This window comes from Notechis scutatus, chromosome 10 (genome assembly GCF_049901735.1).
Source record: "Notechis scutatus isolate UNSWTSFEM ecotype Mainland chromosome 10, rNotScu1.2, whole genome shotgun sequence".
Classification (NCBI taxonomy): Eukaryota; Metazoa; Chordata; class Lepidosauria; order Squamata; family Elapidae; genus Notechis; species Notechis scutatus.
The window spans coordinates 1,295,318-1,316,540 of NC_142018.1; the positions used below are offsets into that span (position 1 = coordinate 1,295,318).

Genomic DNA, 21,223 nt, shown 5'->3' on the forward strand with positions numbered 1-21,223 from the left:
TTGCATTGCATTGCATTTAGTTTTTATACCTGCCCATCTCAACAAGTGACTCTGGGCAATCATAGAAACATTAACAATTAAAATTGTGTGTGTGTGTATGTGTGTGTGTGTGTGTGCATGCGTGCATGTGTGTGTGGTCACCAAGTAAAATTATTGCCATACATGTAAACCTAGCAAAGAAATGGCCCCTTTCTGACACCTTAATTATCACTAGATGGGGAAGATCTTTTTCTTTACTTTTCTATATTTATCACAACAGTATGTTAGCTGGAGCATAGGATGAAACCTGAGAAGAATCAAAGCAGTATATCAATTGTGTTAGGAATCTGTCCACCAATTAGTTGGGTTCGCAATATATAAACCAACAATGTATGTTTGTACCTTTAAGACAAATCCACTGTATTGATTTATACTATATTCTGATTGGTTGATTATATAGCAAATTACCATAAGAGGGAGCTAGAGATCATAGCTTGCTCTGTCTGACATTCTGTCTCTCTGACATTCTGTTGCTATCTAAGGTTCTCTGTTGTATTTATGCTGTGCTTATACTTTGATATTTTTGTTTACTGTAAATGACAAAGGCAACTGGTAAGAAGACTTTGTAATTGGATATTCTTTGGACTGTAAAACGAATATGACCTGGACCGTTTATTGGACTGTGCTATTTCTTAAAGTAAACTTTAACTCAATTTAGTGTATCTGTGTGTGGCTGAATAATTATTCATAACTACTCTCATAAATGTTTCCATGTGCATATCCTTGTTACTCAAGGGTTATTCTGTACATATCATAACATTGGTTATGGGCCCAGAGAGATATTGAGAATCAGTGTGAATATACACTTTCATATTCAGCCAGCTGATTGCGGTTTATTGTTAAACTACTAATGGCACAAGAACAGTCAACCAGTATATCCCAGATAACCCGGTTGGATGGAACAAACTATGTTTCCTGGTCTATGAAGTGCAGCCTACTTCTGCGTAAAGACAGATTAAGGACTGTAGTTAATAGTCCACCGGATGTAACAATTTGGAACCCATTGAATGATGAAGATAAAAAGAAAATAGCTGACTTTAACCGGGATAATGAAAAGGCTCTTAGTATAATTGGACTGACACTGAGTGATCAGCAGCTAGTCCATATTCGTGGTGAAGAATCTGCTGCTAGATGTTGGGACATTTTGAAGAGGATTTATGTTCGAGATAGTGTGGGTGCACACATACACCTTACACGTAAACTATTTTGAGCCCGTCTTAGGTGGCGATATGTTAGCTCATTTGGAGTTTATGAAAAGGACTTTACAAGAGCTACAAGAAAAGGAGCTAATTTTCTCAGAGTTGCATCAAGTTTACATCATTCTTTCTTCTTTGGATGAAACATGATGATTATGTGTCTTCACTGGAAGTTTTAAACAGAGATGAACTTACATTGACTGGCATAACTGGAAGACTCTTAGAAGAGTCAAGAAGAAGGCAAGATGGAAATCAACTGAGAGAAAGACAACCACAGGAAGAAAAACTGTCTTCAACTGCCTATATTGTTAGGAAATGTTTTTCTTGTGGGGCTAAAGGACATATAGCCAGATACTGTAAAAAGGGTAAGAAACAGAATGCTATTAATATACAGAGAGCTTATAAAGATGTTAGTTTAGCCATATCAAGTAGAACTACAACTGTAAATCATGATATATGAGTAGTTGACAGTGGAGCATTGCAGTGTATAACTAAAAGTAAAGAGAGGTTTGTTAACATGATAAAGAGTAAACAGCATGTATCATTAGCTAATGGATGGAAATTGAGAGCATCTGGAGAAGATACTGCATATTGTTCATGTATTAATGAACGTTTACCAATGCTATATGTACCTAGACTGATATTTAACTTGCTATCTGTAAGAGAAATGGTAAAAGCAGGATTTGTTGTAACCTTTCAGGGAGATAAATGTTTAATTGAAAAACAGGGTAAAAACTTTACTGCAAGATTGGATAATGGTTTGTTTATTATACATGATAATCCATTAATTAATGCTAACTCAGTTTATGAGAATAAAAGGCCTCATGATGAATGTATTCATCTGCTCCATAGATGTACGTGACATATAAATTTTAAAATGCTAAAGAAAACTATTGAGTTATCTAATGGTACAAAATTAAAACCTTGTACAAAGTATTTAAATTGCAATGCTTGCAATCAAGAAAAAAGCAAGGTAACTCCTGCAAATAGGGTAAATGGATTCAAAACCAGTGAACCATTAGAGGTTGTTTTTGCTGATATTATTGGACCTAAGAAACCTAGTTTAGGTGGAGCCTGTTACATATTAAGTATACTTGATCATTTTTCCAGATATGGTTTCTGTTATTTAATGAAAATGAAGATAGAAACATACCAGCATTTTATAAACTGGCTAAAATTTTCTGAAAGGAAAAAGAAACAGAAAGTTATTAGCTTAGTAACAGATAATGGTACTGAATTTACCAATAAAAATTTTGAAGCCATGTTACAGAAAGCTGGCATTGAACATAAGCGTTCTGCTCCTTATAGACCACAATATAACTCATATATTGAACGTAGAGGACAAACATTACAGGCTATGGCTAGGACTATGATTTGGGGTGAAGCAATAATGTGTGCTAACCATGTTTTGAATAACGTAGTGAATTCAATGACTGGTGAATTACCATTTACTCTTTGGAATGGAAAAAAGCCAGATCTCACTTCTTTACATACATTTGGAAGCCCAGCATGGGTTCATATTCCCACGCAAGATGAAATGGACAACATAGAGCGAGACAATTATATTTTGTAGGTTATGAAGCTAATCATAGATCATTTAGATTTTGGGAGCCAGGTACTGCTAATGTATATTGCAGTGCAAGTGCTAAATTTATGGAGCATGTTGGCTGGAGAAAGCTTGAACAGGAATATAATAAGGTACAGGATAGTGTTGTTGTTGAGACTCCATTGTTTAGTGATAATCCTAATGATAATAATATTGATGATAAGATAGTGGAGGAATCCTCAATGGAGGAATCATCAATAGAAAAACCCTCTATGACTGTAGAAGATGAGGATTTGATAGGGGAGGTAAAGGAAGAGGACATGCCAACAACATGCCTAGGAGGTCAACGAGAGAGAGACGTCCACCTGACAGATTTCAAGCAAGCATTGTATGTCAGGTTAATACAGAACCTTCTAACTTCAATGAAATAAAACTGTATTCTACAAAGGATCAGGTAGCTTGGCAGGAAGCTATGAATAGGGAAACTTCAATCCAAAAAGAGATCACTCTGGTGGAAAGACAAATCTGGTCACGTTGCCAATTTCAAAAGCCGATACAAAAATTTATGCCACCAGATAAAGACTGAATGCACCAATTATCACATTAAACAAGAGGAAAACCTTCTACATACCAATTCCACCCGTGCTTTTTACAATTTTGTAAACAACAAACTAAAAGACTCAGGGTCCATCCCATCCCTGATAGGACCTAATGGTAAAGACTGCAACAACGACACCATCAAAGCAAACCTCTTTAACACATTCTTTGGCTCAGTATTTGTAAACAGCAACGGATCAAGCCCAGTATTTCCTAGCCGAACCACAGAAAACTACAATGATCTAATACATATCAATTTTACAGAAGACAATGTTGAAAAAGCACTACGCAATCTAAAATCATCTCTATCTATTGGACCGGACGGAATATGTGCCTACTTCTTAAAAAAGCTATCCACTGCCATAGCAGAACCTCTAAGCATAATCTTTGAAAAATCTTTCAGGACCAGCTCCTTGCCTAACCTATGGTCACAAGCCACGGTCATCCCCATCTTCAAAAAGGGAGACCCAAGCCTAGTTGAAAATAACAGACCAATCTCCTTATGCTGCGTCACCTGTAAAGTCGTGGAATCAATTATTAACCGATCCATTATCCTCCACTTAGAAACAAACAACCTACTCTTCAATAAACAATTTGGTTTCAGAAAAAAACTATCCTGTAATCTGCAACTCTTACACTGCAAAAACATATGGACTCTGCAAAAACATATTGACTCCACAACTCGATCAGGGCAAAACAATAGACACAATCTACATAGACTTCTGTAAAGCCTTTGATTCAGTGGTACACGACAAACTACTCTTAAAACTAAAATCTTATGGTATCTCTGGACAACTGCATAACTGGATAGAAGCAGTCCCATCAAACAGACAACAAATGGTCAAAATTGGGAGCGTCCTATCAAATTCTGTACCTGTCAACAGTGGTGTCCCCTAAGGCAGTGTTTTAGGACCAACTCTCTTCATACTCTACATAAATGACCTCTGTGATCATATTAAGAGCAACATGCATTCTCTTCACTGATGATGTAAAGCTATTCAACACCACTGACAATACTGCTACCCTCCAAAAAGACCTTGACTATGTATCAGAATGGTCAAACAAATGGCAACTTCAAATCTCAACAAATAAATGCTCTGTCCTACATATTGGCAAAAAAAATCAGAAAATAAAATACAAGCTGAATAGTCAAGACCTTGATGATCCAAGCTCTGTGTAAAGGACCTTGGAATACTCATCTCTAATGATCTAGGTGCTAAAGCCCACTGTAACTACATAGCCAAAAAGGCATTAAGAGTTGTTAACCTAATCCTAAGTAGCTTTTTCTCTGGTAATATCACACTACTAACTAGAGCATACAAAACATTTGCGAGACCAATACTCGAATACAGCTCATTGGTCTGGAACCCACATTACGTATCTGATATTAACACAGTTGAGAAAGTCCAGAAATATTTCACAAGAACAGTTCTCCACTCCTCTACTTGTTGTAGAATACCTTATGCCACCAGACTTGAAATTCTAGACCTAGAAAACCTTGAATTACGCCGTCTTCAGTCTGATCTAAGTATGGTATACAAAATCATACATTGCAATGACTTACCTGTCAATGAATACTTCAGCTTCAACCATAACAACACAAGAGCAAACAATAGATACAAACTCAAGGTTAACCGCACCAAACTTGGTTGTAGGAAATACGACTTCAGCAACAGAGTGGTCAATGTCTGGAATACTCTACCTGATTCTGTGGTTTCTTCCCCAAACCCCAAAAACTTTAACCTTAAACTGTCTACTATTGACCTCACCCCTTTCCTAAGAGGTTTGTAGGGGGTGTGCATAAGCGCACCAACGTGCCTACCGTCCCTGTCCTATTGTTTCTTTTATTTTTCTTATACGTACCCATTTCATGTATTCATAACTATGTATATACTTATACCTATTATCTTGTAAGCAATTGACAAATCAAATAAATAAATAAATAAATATATCTTACAGTGTAAACCAACTTGCTAGGTATAACGCTGAACCAAATGAAAGGCTTTGGCAAGCAGCTAAGTGAATAATTAGGTTTTTAAAACACACAATCAATTATTCATTATATTTAGAACCAAGTAATGAATTAGTGTTAACTGCATATGCTGATGCAAGTTTTGCTACTGTATAATGACTCGTAAGTCAACATCAGGTATAGTGGTAGTGTTGGGTAATGCTTTAATAGGATGGAAGTCTATTAGGCAACAACATATTAGTTTATCCACTATGGAAGTGGAATTCTCATGTTTATCATTAATGTATACAGAATTGATATATTATAAACAATTGTTGAAGGATATTGGAATTACTGTACGTGATCCGTTTATTGTTTATGAAGACAATCAATCTGCAATTAGTATGGCCACTAATTTAGCTTTTAAAACAAGGTCTAAACATACTGATTTGAGATATTTGAACGTTAGACAGTGTGTTCAAAATAAATTAATTCAGTTAGAATACTGCACGACTGAACATAATATTGCAGATCATTTCACGAAAGCTCAAGGTACAATTAAGCATATAGAGTGTTGTTAGAATTATGGTTTAAAGATGTAATGTACTGTATTATATATTGACCTACCCAAAGGGGAGAATGTTAGGAATCTGTCCACCAATTAGTTGGGTTGGCAATATATAAACCAACAATGTATGTTTGTAGTTTTAAGACAAAACCACTGTATTGATTTATACTATATTCCGATTGGTTGATTATATTGCAAATTACTATAAGAGGGAGCTAGAGATCATAGCTTGCTCTCTCTGACATTCTGTCTCTCTGACATTCTGTTGCTATCTAAGGTTCTCTGTTGTATTTATGCTGTGCTTATACTTTGATATTTTTGTTTACTGTAAATGACAAAGGCAACTGGTAAGAAGACTTTGTAATTGGATATTCTTTGGACTGTAAAATGAATATGACCTGGACCGTTTATTGCAGGGTCCCCAACCGCCGGTCCGCGGACTGACCGGCCGCGGAACAAGCCTTACCGGGCCGCTGGTTGTGGGCGCCGCCATCTTTTTGGTAAAAAAGCAATTTTTTCAAAAGATGCGGCGTAGGCTCGTGAGCTTTCCGGTAGAAAGCCATTTCTACCGAAAAGCTCACGAGCGCTGGCGCCGCCATTTTTGACGAAAATCACTTCCGTGACGTCACGGAGTGATTTTTCAAAAAGATGGCGGCGCCAGCTGACGCCGAACCGGGCCACGGCGCCAGCTGACACCGGAACCGGGCGGCGCGAAAAGGTTGGGGATCCCTGGTTTATTGGACTGTGCTATTTCTTAAAGTAAACTTTAATTCAATTTAGTGTATCTGTGTGTGGCTGAATAATTATTCATAATTACTCTCATAAACGTTTCCATGTGCATATCCTTGTTACTCAAGGGTTATTCTGTACATATCATAACAAGTTGGATCATAAAACTGTTTAGATTATTTATCTTGTCAGCATCTAAATCAAACATCTTAAATATGTGCCCTCCAGGTGTGTAAATTCCTATTCAGAAATTGTGGGTGCTCCATCACTGGAGGTTTTTAAGAGATTGGAAAGCCAGTTGTTTCGGAATGGTGCAGTATATGGTTTCCTGTTTGGGCAGGGGGTTGGAATAGAAGACCTCCAAGGTCCCTTCCAATTCCATTATTTGATATGTTGCCCAGAATTCTTACACAGCTTGAAATAGGAATATCTTCCAGATTTCAAGTACAAATTCAAGATCAGCATTCCTTTGCATTGGAGATGCTCAATTTTCAGGGTTAGACTCTGCCTTCAAAACATGTGAACTAAAATGGATCATGTGTAGAAACAATGGCATGGTGGTCTAGGAACAGAGAGGAAAGGTGAAAGATTGTTGCCAAATCTATATGAATGTATGCATATGCTAAACTCTCTTTGATTTATAACACATATTCAGAGTTGTTCAATATGTGTGAACCAACTGCAATCACTAGAACATTAATGAAGTACTGACATATTTTTACAATGTCTTGTTAATGAGCAAGCATCTTTTCCATTACTTTTTCAGTCTTCTGATGTTCTTCCCAAGCACTCTCTGTGTGACCTTGCAGTAGTTTTATTTACATTCTGACACATTTAATTACTTTTAGTGCAACCTCCTCTCTTTTCACAATTTATAAATAAATCTTGATGAGGATTTCAGGCTACAGAAGGGCAGGATGAATTTTTTTGGTCCATGGATGCCATCGTCAAGAGCAAGACAGTTCTCTCCTGAGCAAAAACTGCAAATTGAACACGAGTTCTTTCTAGCCATTAAACCTCCAGAGGTACATGGTCTCTAACTCCAAAAAGGAAGATAGAATAAACTGAGTTGGTGCGTGATGATGGAAAAACTACCACTAGGGACTTTTAAGGTAAGTCCATAAATGCTGAAATTTTCGTTAAGTTGCTTCCTGTGGGCAGATAAGTTAAAATTGAACTAAAAATGTCAGGGCTGGAACTAAATAAAAGAACTAGAATAAATAAAAAGTTACGTTTTCATTACATAGTTGTCATTCTGTCACCTTCTTGAATCCCTCCATCTTGACATTGTAGGTTTCTAACAAAATGCACCTCTTAGAAAACCAAAAGGATGCTTTAGCACTCTTGCAATTGTGTGATTATGGGCAATGTAGAGAGACAGAACCCCCAAAATTCTGGCGATATTGTGCCAATATCAGTCTATGGCCCCTGCCATCCCTTTCATGTCGAAGGCATCATTTAAAGCAGTGATCCCCAACCTTTTTTATGCCGCGGCCCGGTACCGGCATCAGCTGGGCGCCGTGGCCCGGTGCCGGCATCAGCTGGGTGTCGCCATCTTTTTGATGAAAAGTGCTTCGGTGAGCTTTCTACCCGGAAAAGCTCACCGGAAGCACTTTTCATCAAAAAAAGATGGCGGCGCCCAGCAAACCAGCGGCCCGGTAGGACTTGTTCCACGGACTGGTACCGGTCCACGGACCGGTGGTTGGGAACCCCTGATTTAAAGCACTTCCGGGTTGAAAGGATTAGCCAGTGACATCATTGCCCAGGAAACCCATGTGGGCTCCTTTCATGCCCCCATCAAGGAGCTGGAGCAAATGATGGGACTTACCCTCACCCATGCAGCAGCACTCAGATATCCAACGCAGGCTTGTTAATGTCCAACTCAGCATCTTAACCACATGAGCCACCGAATCCCTAGCCTATGGCATTGTCTTATCAAGTGATATCTGACAAGAAACCAGTGTTTGCTTATTTATTGTTTTCATTCCCTGCCTAGTGTATTCAAGAATTTAAAGAATTTTTTTAAAGGCCACCAGACAACCAGAGTAACCCTCCCAATCCTTCAATGTCAACCTTAGGCACAACCTTTTTCACAGCTGAAACTGATTGTATTTCCAAACAAGATTTTTCAGAAAGTTTTCTTTAGCAAGATTTCTTGAGACAAAAGGCATGAGGTTGAAAAGATTGTATGAATTCCAGCAACTGAAATATTTTTCATTTAGGACCAATTTATGTCTATGTATACTATCTATGAAAGCTGTTGGATTGTCTTTCTAACCCCCTTTCTATGTTCCAATGAGCAGTTGGATCTCTTTCTTACGAACAGAGACACTTGGACCTGGTTGTTTACATAACCCTGAAATGAAAGAGAGGCAGTCGTTTTGTGCTGGGTGTGGGGGCAATCACCCAGACCGGTATGTAGTTTCAAGGACGCCATCTTCCAAAGATGTGAAAGGAAGGGGCACCTAGTAAGGGTTTGCCGTGCCACCCAGCCAGCCTTGTACTGCCAGTGGCAGCCTAACTCCCAGACAGGACACCGAAAGGCACCGTTCATCAGGCACACCAGCGCACATCGTGCCAAGAAAATCCATGTCACAGTCCTCATCGAGGGATTCCTGTGTGACATGGAAGTGGACACAAGGTCGTCCATGACCATTGTATCCTGGGCAACTATAAAGAAGGCGGTTCCGGGGCTGGCGAAGAAACATCTGAAATTCCAGAGAGTGCAGCTAAAGGACTATCAAGAGAACCACATCCCTGTAAAGGGAGCGGGTCCTTCCAGGTCAAATTCAAAGAATTTGTTGGACTTCTTCAGCTGACCGTAATGGATGGAGCCTTGCCAAACCTGCTAGGTTTGGACTGGTTTGACTCCCTGGGCCTGGGAGGGACAGGCATCCACACCGTCCCAGATGACAGCATCAATGAGCCGATCAAGGAGTTCATGGACGTCTTTAACGGGAATCTAGGCAAGTATATAGGAACCACCATCTTTCAACCTAGACCCCAAGGTCACCCCGATTCAAATGAAACCTTGAAGAGACCCTTTTGCTCTCCGACCCAAAACTGACAGTTAGACAAACTACTTGCCATGGGGTTTTTGGAGTTGGTAGATCACACCAAATGGGAAACCCCGATTGTCATGCCGATCAAACCAGACAGTTCAATCTGCGCAGACTATAAATGCATGATCAACAAAGCATTGCAGCAGAGTGCCTATCCTGTGCCAGTCATACAGCATTTATTGCATTCCCTAGGAAAGGGCAGAACTTTTGCAAAACTCGATTTAGCCCAAGCGTATCAGCAGCTGCCGGTGGATGATGCCACCACAGAGGCATAAATCATTGTGACACATAGAGGGGCATTTAGATGCCTCTGGCTGCAATTTGGTGTAAGCATGGTGGCAGGACTTTTTCAAAGTATAATGGAACACCGACTACAGGGCATTCCGGGGGAGATGCCTTACTTTGATGATTTTCTAGTGTTCTCAGCCAATAAAGAAGAACTCATCGACCGATTAAGTATAGTTCTGAGTCAGTTTCAAGAGCCGGGCTTAAAGTTGATGCCATGTCTGGGGCCTCATTCAGGTAGCACCCTGGGTGGTGATTTCAGCCTTGGTCTCGAATCTGCAGTTGCGCATGCTGCTATGTGCCCTATTCCTCCACATCAGTAGCATTTAATTGGGTTTCGTGCAAGGGTTGGTCTTGGGGCAGATCGTGGTGTGCTGTCCCATTGGCTTGGTAGCCTCTGGTCTGGTTGTCCTCTGTCTCTAGTTCCCAGTGGCTTCCTCATGTTGTTAGTGTGTAATTCCCCATCAACTTTTATGGCTATTCGTAACCACTCAGAGAGTCTGTTCGGGATGTCACGATAGGCAGTTACTTTGCTAATTTGCTGGTCCAGGCTGGTTCTGAAAAAGTGAATCAGCAACTGTTCAGGCAAAAGAAGTAGCTTCCCACTGATTTTCCTGAATTCACGGATGTGTTCTTTGATGGGTCGCCCTCCCTGCTTTAGGTTGCTGAGTTCATCTGCATACGGGTCATCCTCTGCCTCCTCAAATCTGACCTCCAGCAGTCATAGGAAGTCATCTGCGTCATGCAGTTAGGGGGCCCTTCTCTTGTGGAGGGTTGCTAGCCATCCTCTTGCTTCTCCCTCCAGCCCCTCAGAAATGGCGTTCACCATGGCTCTAGGGGATGGGTAGAGGTATCCATAATGTTCTAGGTAGATCTCAGCTGAGTCAAGGAATAGAGCTAGATGGTCTGGGTCCCTATCAAATTTCCCCCTGAACTGGGGTGGTTCATAGAGCTCTGCTCTGCCCTGTTCCTGTTGCCCTCTGTAAATCTGTGTTTGAGTTGGCTGACCTTCCTCCCTGGCAATAGTTCATGCAGAAGGAGGGAGGAGCTGCCTGTTGCATAGGGGAGGCACTGGTTGCTGTTGTGGGCTCTTTCTTCTTTTGCTGGGTAGAGAAGGACTGTAATCCCGCCTGCTTCTCCTCACTTCAGAAGGCTCTGCGGGAAATCCCCTCTGTTTTGGGAAGCATAATGAGTCATCCTCTCTAATGGCAACCAGGTCAAATTCCTCCCTCAGCTGCTGTATGGAACTCCCCAGGGATCCTGACAGGGACTTTGGGGCTCTGGCTTATTCCCAGTCCCACATGCATTCCACTCTTGTCAGCTTGCTCAGGGGCTTTCCTCCCTTTTTAGGCTGGGGGAGATTACCTTCTGAAGCAGTGGGGGGTTTCATTTCCTTTATTTGTTCAGGCCTCTCAGCTTCGCCTGTGACTATGTCCTCAGCTTCTGTTCGTAGCTGGGCTGCTTCTAGAAGGCTTTCTTCTGACAGTCCCCCTTCTGCCATGTTAATCTGACTTTCTCTTCACGCATTCCAGATGTCAGGAAGCGATTGAAGAGGCCAGGGGTCAGGTATCCCAGAATGATGAATTTTTGGAGTGTCAGCTGGCTGTCAAGGCTCCAACAAATCTACCCCCATTGAAATCATAAGTCTCTAGCCACATCTCTCAGAGTAAAAAAAAAAAAAAAAAGCTTTATTAGATGTGGCCCTGTTGGTGTTAGCTGGATGCAGTTGACACTAAAATACATCATTCATTTCCTCCTTGACCCTGGTCTTCCCCCCACCCCCTGGATGAATATTCTCCAATGGACACATCCATAGCCAAGAGTCATCAATCATGCTCTCCAGTAATATTCTTGCATGCCAACAACTTCGGGCTGCCAAGGCAATTATCTGAGGCACTTGAGGAATGCACTGTTTTTCCCCACTCCCTTTCTGCAGGCAGCTAAAAAGACCAAAGGAGTATCTTTTTAGTTGACATCGAGGTTTTCCTAGCAGAGCTAGGAATCAGGTATGCCCTCGTCACCCCATTTCATCTGTTGAGCAATGGTCAAGTGGAGAGAATGGTGAGGTCAACCAAAGAAGCCCTAGCAAGAATGGGCCCAGGGGACTGGCAAGCTAGAAACGACAAATTTCTTCTTGTACAGCACATCACACCTAGAACCATCACAACCTTAAGCCCAGAAGAATTATTAATGGGTCACAAGCTAAGATCACAACTAGACAAATTACACCCAAATTATAATGCTGAGGCACCCACTGATTCGACCAGCCAGCTCCGGTCATTTAGAATAGGGGACTTAGTGTACACCCATAACTACACCGGGGGTGCTTCCTGGGTCTCTGCAAAGGTGGTTAAAATTACGGATCACTGCTCTTATCAAGTGGAACTAGAAGACAGTAAAACATGGAGGAGGCACATAGACCAACTCCATGGCCATTTAGGAAACTCTGTCCTAAGGCAAGGAATCCTACCCGAACAACCAAAGTTCCTATAGAAATCGACCAATAACCCGAGACTCCACCTACAGTAGACTCAATTCTGAATTGGCAACACATACATGCACCTGAAGAACCAAGAATCCAGCGAAGGGTTCTCGGGAAATCAATTCTGGCAGAGTCAGCCACATCCAGGCGTGAATTTCCAGGTTTTTCTATTGGCTGGCTCTGGAGTGGCAGCAGACCTGACTGCCCAGGCTGCTGCCCCTGATCCAACTGAGCTGTGCAGGTCAGGCCAAGCCCACCCCCCCCCCACCTACCTGCATGACTACATCAGTTAAGCCTTGCTGATTAGGTAACACTCTTTCCTAGAGGGGAGGGGTGTTGGATATGCTAATGAGGGGTATGCTAATGAAGCCAAGGGACGAAGGCTTCACTCAAGTCTGCCTTTCTGAAGGGAAATAAGAGTTCAAATTCATTGATCCACCTTTCCATTGGGAAGATTAGTTGAATCTCATTGGTTAAACTGTCCGACAGTTCCCTTTAAAGGAGAGAGCTGTTGGACAGGCAAGTCACTGGCTTGTACCAATTTACAATCAAGAGCTGTAGTCACTATCCTTTGTGTCCTGTTTCTTTGATTGATCCCAATCTAACACACCCCAACAAGGCTCATGCTCTTTTCTTTCTCGTGCAGTTCTCCAAGTTTGCAAGCCTGTTCCAACAAGGCTTGGAATGGGGGAGAGGAGAAACTACTTTTCCCTTCTTAAGCGCTGTGTCTCTGAGAAAATCATTCTCATTTGCACCTTTTTCAAGACTGCTGGCTGAGTTGGTTTGGTCTCTCTCTCTCTCCCTCTCCCTCTGCCCCTGCCCCTGCCCCTCCTTCTCTCTTTTGAATGGTTTTCTCAGCACTTCCTCAATGTACTGGATCTTTGGTTTGTTTTGCTGAAAGGGTGAGTTAGAATTGTCTCTTCTCCCCCACCTTCCTTCCCACTTTCTTAGAACTAGAAAGTCACAGATCTAATCTGGAAGGGAATCATTGTGCTGAACCATTGAAAAGTGCAGGTGGTGCAGAGTGGCATTCAGCAGGTTCTGACCAGTTCTGGAGAACCGGTAGCGGAAATTTTGAGTAGTTCAAGAACTGGCAAATACCACCTCTGACTGGCCCTGCCCCCATCTATTCTCTGCCTTCCAAGTCTCAGCTGATCAGCTGGGTCTTCTTTTGCTGCCCTGCACAGGAGAACGGAGCTGGAAGCAGGTTAGTGGGGTGGGGAGAGAATGGAGATTTTGCAGTATCCTTCCCCTGCCACGCCCACCAAGCCACGCCCACCAAGTCACACCCACAGAACCAGTAGTAAAAAAAATTGAATCCCACCACTGAGGTGCTGATCATTCACCCTCTTTCTGCTTCCCTGGGTCTGTGATTGGGGGTTTCCTCTGGAGCAAAAGCAGAGAGCCTCTTCCAGTGAAGATTTCTCTGTATCTTCTAAGTTTCTTCCAAAGCAGAAAGCCTCTTCCTGTGAAGGCTTTTCCAGTTCTTTACTTTGATTTTCTCCTGGAGCAAAAGAAAGCCCTTACTAGTGAAGTCTTCCCTGTGTGTTTATTCTGATTTTCTCCTGGACGGGAGCAATATCATCTGGTGGCAGGTCTTAAGTAACAATCTCACACTTATTTTACTCCATGCATGGCCCACCCACTATTTAATTTACCACTTCTGTCTGTGCCTCTTTCCCAAACTGTATACTTGTCTCCCCTCCCCCCGCCTCTCACACACACAGATACAGAGGTCCATGGTAAAATTGTCTTCCATGAAACCAGTCCATGGTGCCAGAAAGGTTGGGGACCTCTGAATTAGACCATGCAGAGTCCCTACAGGAGAGCCCTTTTAAGGATTATGTATTAATAGAAAAGCAACTAACTTAGTTCTGATCCTAACCGCTAAAGCTGTTGCACATAAAAAACAGAGGAGCTCTGATCAACTATCACAGCCACCATTTTGGATCTGAGTGGAGGGCCTGGGAAAGGTCAGAATAACAAAATAACACTTAGAAAAGGCTTTGGGCTGTCCAGTGTTTTCTTAAAAACCTCCAGTGTTGGAGCACCCAGAACTTCTGGAGACAAGCAGTTCCTCTGATTAATTGTTCTCACTGTCAGGAAGTTTCTCCTTAGTTTTAGGTTGCTTCTCTCTGTTCAGTTTCCATCCATTGCTTCTTGTTTTGCCTTCTGCTGGTTTGGAAAATACATTGTCCCCCTTTCTTTGTGGCAGCCCTCAAAAGCCTGTTTTGTGACCTGTCTTCTATCACACTCTTGGGCAAAGCATGTGAGCTACTTCTTCCTTTCAGTGGTCCATGAAAGTACACCTATAATATGTAGATGCAGATAATAAAGTTGAAAAAAGGTGAACAACATTTTTATAGAACTATAGATACATTGAGGTGGGCATGACAAGGAGTGGCTGTGAGGGGAGGGGCCGAGTGAGCAGGCATCCCTCGACGTGAGTGATGTTGAGTTGGCCATAACCACCCAGTCACATGACCACTCAGACACACCCACCAGTAACATGCCCACCAAGCCATGCCCACAGAACCGGTTGTTAAAAAATGTGAATCCCACCACTGGGATTCACTGTTGGGGTAAGAATGTGAGATGATATAAAAACATGTTCATGTCATTTACGCATCTTTCAACTAAAATCCCAACACAACATGTCAACTTGTGATGAATTGCCATCAGCAGAGAAAAGGGGGAATAGAACATGAGCTGCATTCTGCATGCCCATGTAACAAAAAAAGGGCTAAATTGTTAATTTAATTCAACAGATTCCACCAATGTTCTGCAAATGAAGAGGCAATGTTTCTTACACTCACCTAAAAGTGCACAAATACAAGCCAATTTTTGTTCTTAATAAAGATACTCTGACCATCATGCCTAAAAATAATTTTAGTTTAGACCAGGGGTGTCCAACCTTGGCAACTTTAAGACTTGTGGACCTCAACTTCCAGAATTCCTCAGCCAGCTGGCTGAGGAATTCTGGGAGTTGAGGTCCACAAGTCTTAAAGTTGCCAAGGTTGGACACCCCTGGTTTAGAAGGATACTTTTGATCCTGAACCAGAAGTATCCTGTAAAATGGTGTTTTTTCAATTTTAAACTGTGTAGAGTTCCAACTCTCAGAATTTCCCTGCAAGTAAAGGAATTCTGGGAGTTGAAGTCCCACATAGCTTAAAGCTGCTGTGGTTGAGAGACATGACTGTAATGGATGTAAATTTGTGACGAATAAACCCTTCTTGACAATTCCCAAGTTCCCAACTCTGGAATTCATCTTCAGCTCGGCTTCTAATCCACAAGAATTTGACACCACAAGAGTGTCAAAATACAAGAATCAAAGGCTATATAGATATGATGTGACAGATTCATTAGAACCTGTCTTCATTAGAACTGAGGGTATTAATTTACTCAGGAAAAGATTGATACTCTGAGTACCCCCTTTCTTCAATTAGCTCTGGTAAATATATTTATATCTGGATGGAGGCTTTGAATCTCCAGTATATAAGCTTCTGTCCTAGCACTCAAATGCTAGAAGAATTTTCCATGACAGCCCAACTTTGTACCTTAATTCCAACTTTTGATAATTTTCTGACAACTTCAATCCCTGAATGGACTCATTACTGAAATAATACACTCCATGCATGAGAATTTCTTTTTGGAAAGAAAAATAGAAAATGCTTGTTTAGCAAACTGAATGAAAGCTGCAGAGTGGTGCTTTTTGCATAGCAGTAACCAAATAATAACCAGGTTTACTACACTACAGCAAGGGTGCACAATTATGGCAACTTTATGACCTGTGGACTTCAACTCCCAGAATTTCTGAACCAGCCTGGAGTCCATGAGTCATAAAGTTGCCACAGTTACCCACTGGAATTCCAATTTGTCAGTTTAACAGAGTTGGAAGGGACCTTGTTGGTCATCTAGTCCAACTCCCACCCAAGCAGGAGACCCTACACTATTTCTGATAAATGGCAGTCCAATCTCTTCTTAAAAGCCTTCAATGATGAAGCTCCTACCACTTGTGAAAGCAAGCTGTTCCATTGGTTTTTTATTCTCCTTATTTCTAGGTTGAATGACACCCAAAGTCATAAATTTGGGTCACTCTCCAGATGGAGTCCCAAAGATGCTTTTTCAAAGCCAACTGACTTTCTTTGTTTTTCCTTAAAGACATTTTGCTTCTCATCCAAGAAGCTTCTTCAGTTTTGACTGAACGGTGGAGAATGGAAGGATTTATAGTGCTTATAGTCTGGGCATTGCAGGGTATATAAATCCTTCCATTCTCCACTATTCAATTTTGGGATAACCATGACCTGGATGACTGAAAATCTCCATAGACATTATCCAAATGGAGGGAGACAAGCCCAGTGTTCAAAATTAGAACATCTGACACTTTTCTTTTTCATAAATGAGAACTGCTGAGCCAAAGCAGAAAAACCATTTTACACCCTGTGCAATTACATATCAAGTTCTGCAGACAAGCACTCTGTTTTATCTTGTTTATTGCTGCTTTAATTCATAACTGATACGTTTATCAGCTCCAATCCATTTTGATAAAGTGGAGAATGCATCTCTATAATGTGTTTTTGATTCAGAAAAGTATTACTCACACAATGGAGCTACCTATTTACTTTGCCAAAGGAAAAGGAAATCAGAATCTGCCACACAAGAGTGTGTTCTGCCTCACTCCCCATCACTGGTCCATTGGGATCCCAACTGAGCAGCAAAGCTGAAATAAATAGGCTGGAGCAGATCTCAAAATGAACCATCTGCCGGCTCACAAATAGCACATTGAGCTACTTGTTATTTCAATAAATTCACTTGGGAAGCTGCAACTGGGTATCATTATTTTAAATACTGTCAATACATCATATAGCCTTTTTTGCCATGCTGTCAGGTGACACTTGCATTTCTAAGGTGCTACAAACTCCAGTCATTTCAAGCCTTACTACATTTACGTATTGGGGATGTATAAAACAGTAAAAAACATTTGGATTCAAATAAATGTATTGATTTGGAAAATTGTAAAGACTAGGGTACAAGTGAAACCAGATAGTTCTCGACTTGTGACCACAATTGAGACCAGAATTTCCATTGCTAAGTAAGGCACTTATTAAGTGAGCCACACCTGATTTTACAACCCTTTTTGCCACAAATAAATGAATCATGCAGTTATTAAGCTGATTCAGCTTCCCCCATTGGCTTTACTTGTGGGAAGCCAGATGGGAAGATTGCAAATGGTGATCACATGACCCTGGGATCCTGCAACCATTGTAAATACATGCCAGTTGCCAAGCATCTGAATTCTGATCACATGACAATGGGTGCTGAGATAGTCGTAAGAGTGAGGCCTGGTCATAAGTCACTTTTTTCAGTGCCATTATAACTTCAGTAAATGGTTGAACATCAAGGACTACCTGAATGGTAGTTCTTATACAGGTAGTTCTTGACTTACGACCATAATTGAGCCCAAAATTTCTGTTGCTAAGTGAGACAGTTGTTAAATAAACTTTGCCCAATTTTACAACCTTTCTTGCCACAGTTGTCAAGTGAATCACTGCAGTCAATTAAGTTAGTACTACATTAAGTAGTAAGTGAATCTTTTCTTGTCAGAAGATTCCAAATGGTGATCATGTGATCCTGGGATGCTGCAGTTGTCATAAATATGGGTCAGTAGCCAAGAGTTTGAATTTTTATCATGTGATCATGGGGATGCTGCAACAGTCTTTTGTGTAAAAAACGGTCATTAAGTTGCTTTTTTCAGGGTTGTTGTTACTTCAAATTGTCACTAAATGAACTGTTGTAAGTCAAAGATTTCTAGTATATAACAACTGCAGCAAGATTAGTATATGCTCAAAAATGGAAAGGTTTGACACGATCCACAACAGAGGAACATTTGGTGATGATGATTGAGTTTATATATGTCTAAATTGACCTTTTTATCAGAGAAAGAACAATATCTACATTTATGGCTGATTGGAAACTTCTTGTATGTAACAAAAAATATGCACAATATTTGTGGTTTGGATGATTAGAAAAAAATGGATAATAGAAAAAGTCTTTTTTTGTAATCAGAGTGTGAGATAATTTGGTAATCATAATTAGATATGCTACAAAAACTTTCTATTTCTTTTTATCTTTCTGCAGTTTTCTTTCTCTTTTTTGTTTTCTTTATTTCTATATCAGCATTTCTATTCTAGTTTTTATGTCCTCTTTAAAACTTTTAATAAAATGTATACTTAAAAAACTAGAATGAAAGTATTTCTGGTTCCACCACACTCCAAAACCAGAATTCCAGACTGCATCCTTTGGTGACTTCCAGCATAAGAGAGATCCCAGGGTCTGGGGGAAAAGGAGGTGTCTTTCAAATAATTTCGTCCTTCAGTCTCACATTCTAGGAAAAAGAAGGTCTCAAGAGGGTCACAGAGAACCTACTTTAAGGAATTTGCTAATAAACGAGGGCTAGGATTCAGGGCTATTTACTTACCAATTTTCCTTTTTTACATTTGGTCTTCCTGTTGTTTTTCTACTTAATAAAATGTTTTAAAAGGAAGAGATCAAAATCCAGAAAGGAATAATCTAGTGAAAAGGATTGAGGTGACATGAAAACAGTGTTCCAATATTTTTTTTAAAACAAGTTTTATTCAGTTTTCCACGTTTTAACATCTCTTTTTAGTGAACAGCATGATTACAGGTTTCACGTATACATAAAAATATGACCATAATTACATATTCAATTTTTGTGTTTAATTTCTTATCTTAACAATACTTTTATACATTTTCTATTTTATTATATTATTCCCAATGCTTATCTCATTATTTAATTCACATATATTAACTTCATAATTATTATACTTTAGTACTTTTAACTGTCACATTTTTATATTCCATCTTAAATTCTGATTAATAACACTCCTTCTATAAATTGGTTTCCCCCCTAAAATAATCAATTTAAGTGTGCCACCTCTAAGTTATATGTATTCATTAATTATCTCCCCTTTTAAATCCCATTAAATGTTTAACATTTTTTTACCTAAAACATTAAAATTAATAATCCCATTTAAAACTACATAACATATATAAGTCAGATTCTGCATGGTTTCCCCTTTTAAATTTCATAAGGTTTATCTACAATTTCAGAAAAAAGGACATATTAATCTACTCATTTAATACTAAACCCTGATGTCAATTCCATTTCAGCTCTTCTCCTGTATTGTTTCATTTATTTCAGTATATTTAGTACACATATTCCATTAATTATTCCATTCATATTTAAACAAAAAAAACAGCATTCCAATCCTAAAGGTATTTCAATATATTTAATAAACATTATTTGTTACAATTATCTCTATGCATAAAGGAAAAGAGCATTGAATTCCATTATCAAAAAATAGCAGTTCTATTTTCCACCTTATCAATCTATATGTCCCCATTTCACAACTAAAATTTTATTTATGTTACCCCCCCCCCAGCACCTTGCAGAATCCCCTCTCCAAATATCAATCACCCATTATCTCTATGTCTAATTAAACAATTTTCCCATTTTTTTACAGTTCCCATATTTCTTTGTTCCCAAGTCCTGTTTCTTATCCCCTTCTTTCCCCTTGTATTTTCCCCTTTATTCTCTCACTCCAGTTTTTAATCTCCCTCTCTATTTATAACTTCCTTCCGCCCTTCGAATTTCTGCTGATTCTTTTTCCCTTTTTTAATTATCTGGATATTTCCCTCCTTATTCAACTTCCCAAATCTCCAATATTTATTTCTAACTCTTTTCCTCTTTCTTTCCAGAGTTCTTTGTTCTCAATGGTAATTAAAGATGGCCCCTTCTATGATTTGCTCCACCTCCTCTTCTGTCCTTTGTCTTTGTTGTTCATACTCTGCAATCGCATTTTCAGTGAATTTTAAAGCAAAGCCCAGCGTTTCACCTCATTCTTGTAATATTTCTTTCATGTTTCTAAGTTCCATTTTTAATGCCAGAAGAGATATTGCCATTTTATAGCTTTCTAATTAGCAATTTAATCCAAAGAGTGTCTTTAAAGTTAATTTCCAACAGTCAACTTTTATTTTCTTCCTCTCAGGTTTTAATCCTCAACTAATCCAATGCCAAATCCATATGAGAATCAACAATTAATCCAAGGGCAGAATCTTCCTGTTTCTTTCTTTGTTTCAATTTTTCAAAGTTCTTGTTTTATTGTATCAATTTTCCTTACAGTTTTAAGAAACAGAGTCTTTTGAAAGAAAAACAAGTTAGATTTAACTCAGATGGCACTCTTTGTTATGACAAATCTACACCCCCTCTTTTCTTTTTTCTTCCCAATTATTCAGAGCTTTTTAAACCACAATCTTCCAAATAAAGGTCAAATCCAATTGATATTAAATTTTCTCTTTAACAATCTTTAGTTCAGCTTTATTAGTGCCAATATAGAATCAAAATATACTTATCCAAACTGATTAGATGATTCCTTCTCCAGCTTCTACCTTTCTGGGTTCAAAGCCCGCCACTGTCAAAAGCATTTCACACCTTTTTTCTCTCTCTTTCTATTCGCCGCTTTAAGTCCTTTCTTGAAAATTCTTTGAAATGTTAATCCTGGGGGTACTTTCCATTTAATTGTATCATCCCATTCCTCCTGCTGTTCGCTTCTTTCTCTCTCTCCTGCAGAACCATATTCCAGTCTAATCTTCCCTTTCAGGGTGGCCATTTTAGACCACCGCTTCAGGCATCTTCGGGAGGGAGCAATTGCCAAGCCAGGGAGGGGGTTTGCAACTCCCCTCTACCC

General features: G+C 40.0%; 1 protein-coding gene across 2 annotated transcripts in view; it reads right to left on the reverse strand.

Moving 5' to 3' along the window:
• Window positions 1–21,223, reverse strand: part of TRPC5 (transient receptor potential cation channel subfamily C member 5) — a 307,824-nt gene that overhangs the window by 227,729 nt on the left and 58,872 nt on the right. The window lies entirely within an intron of this gene.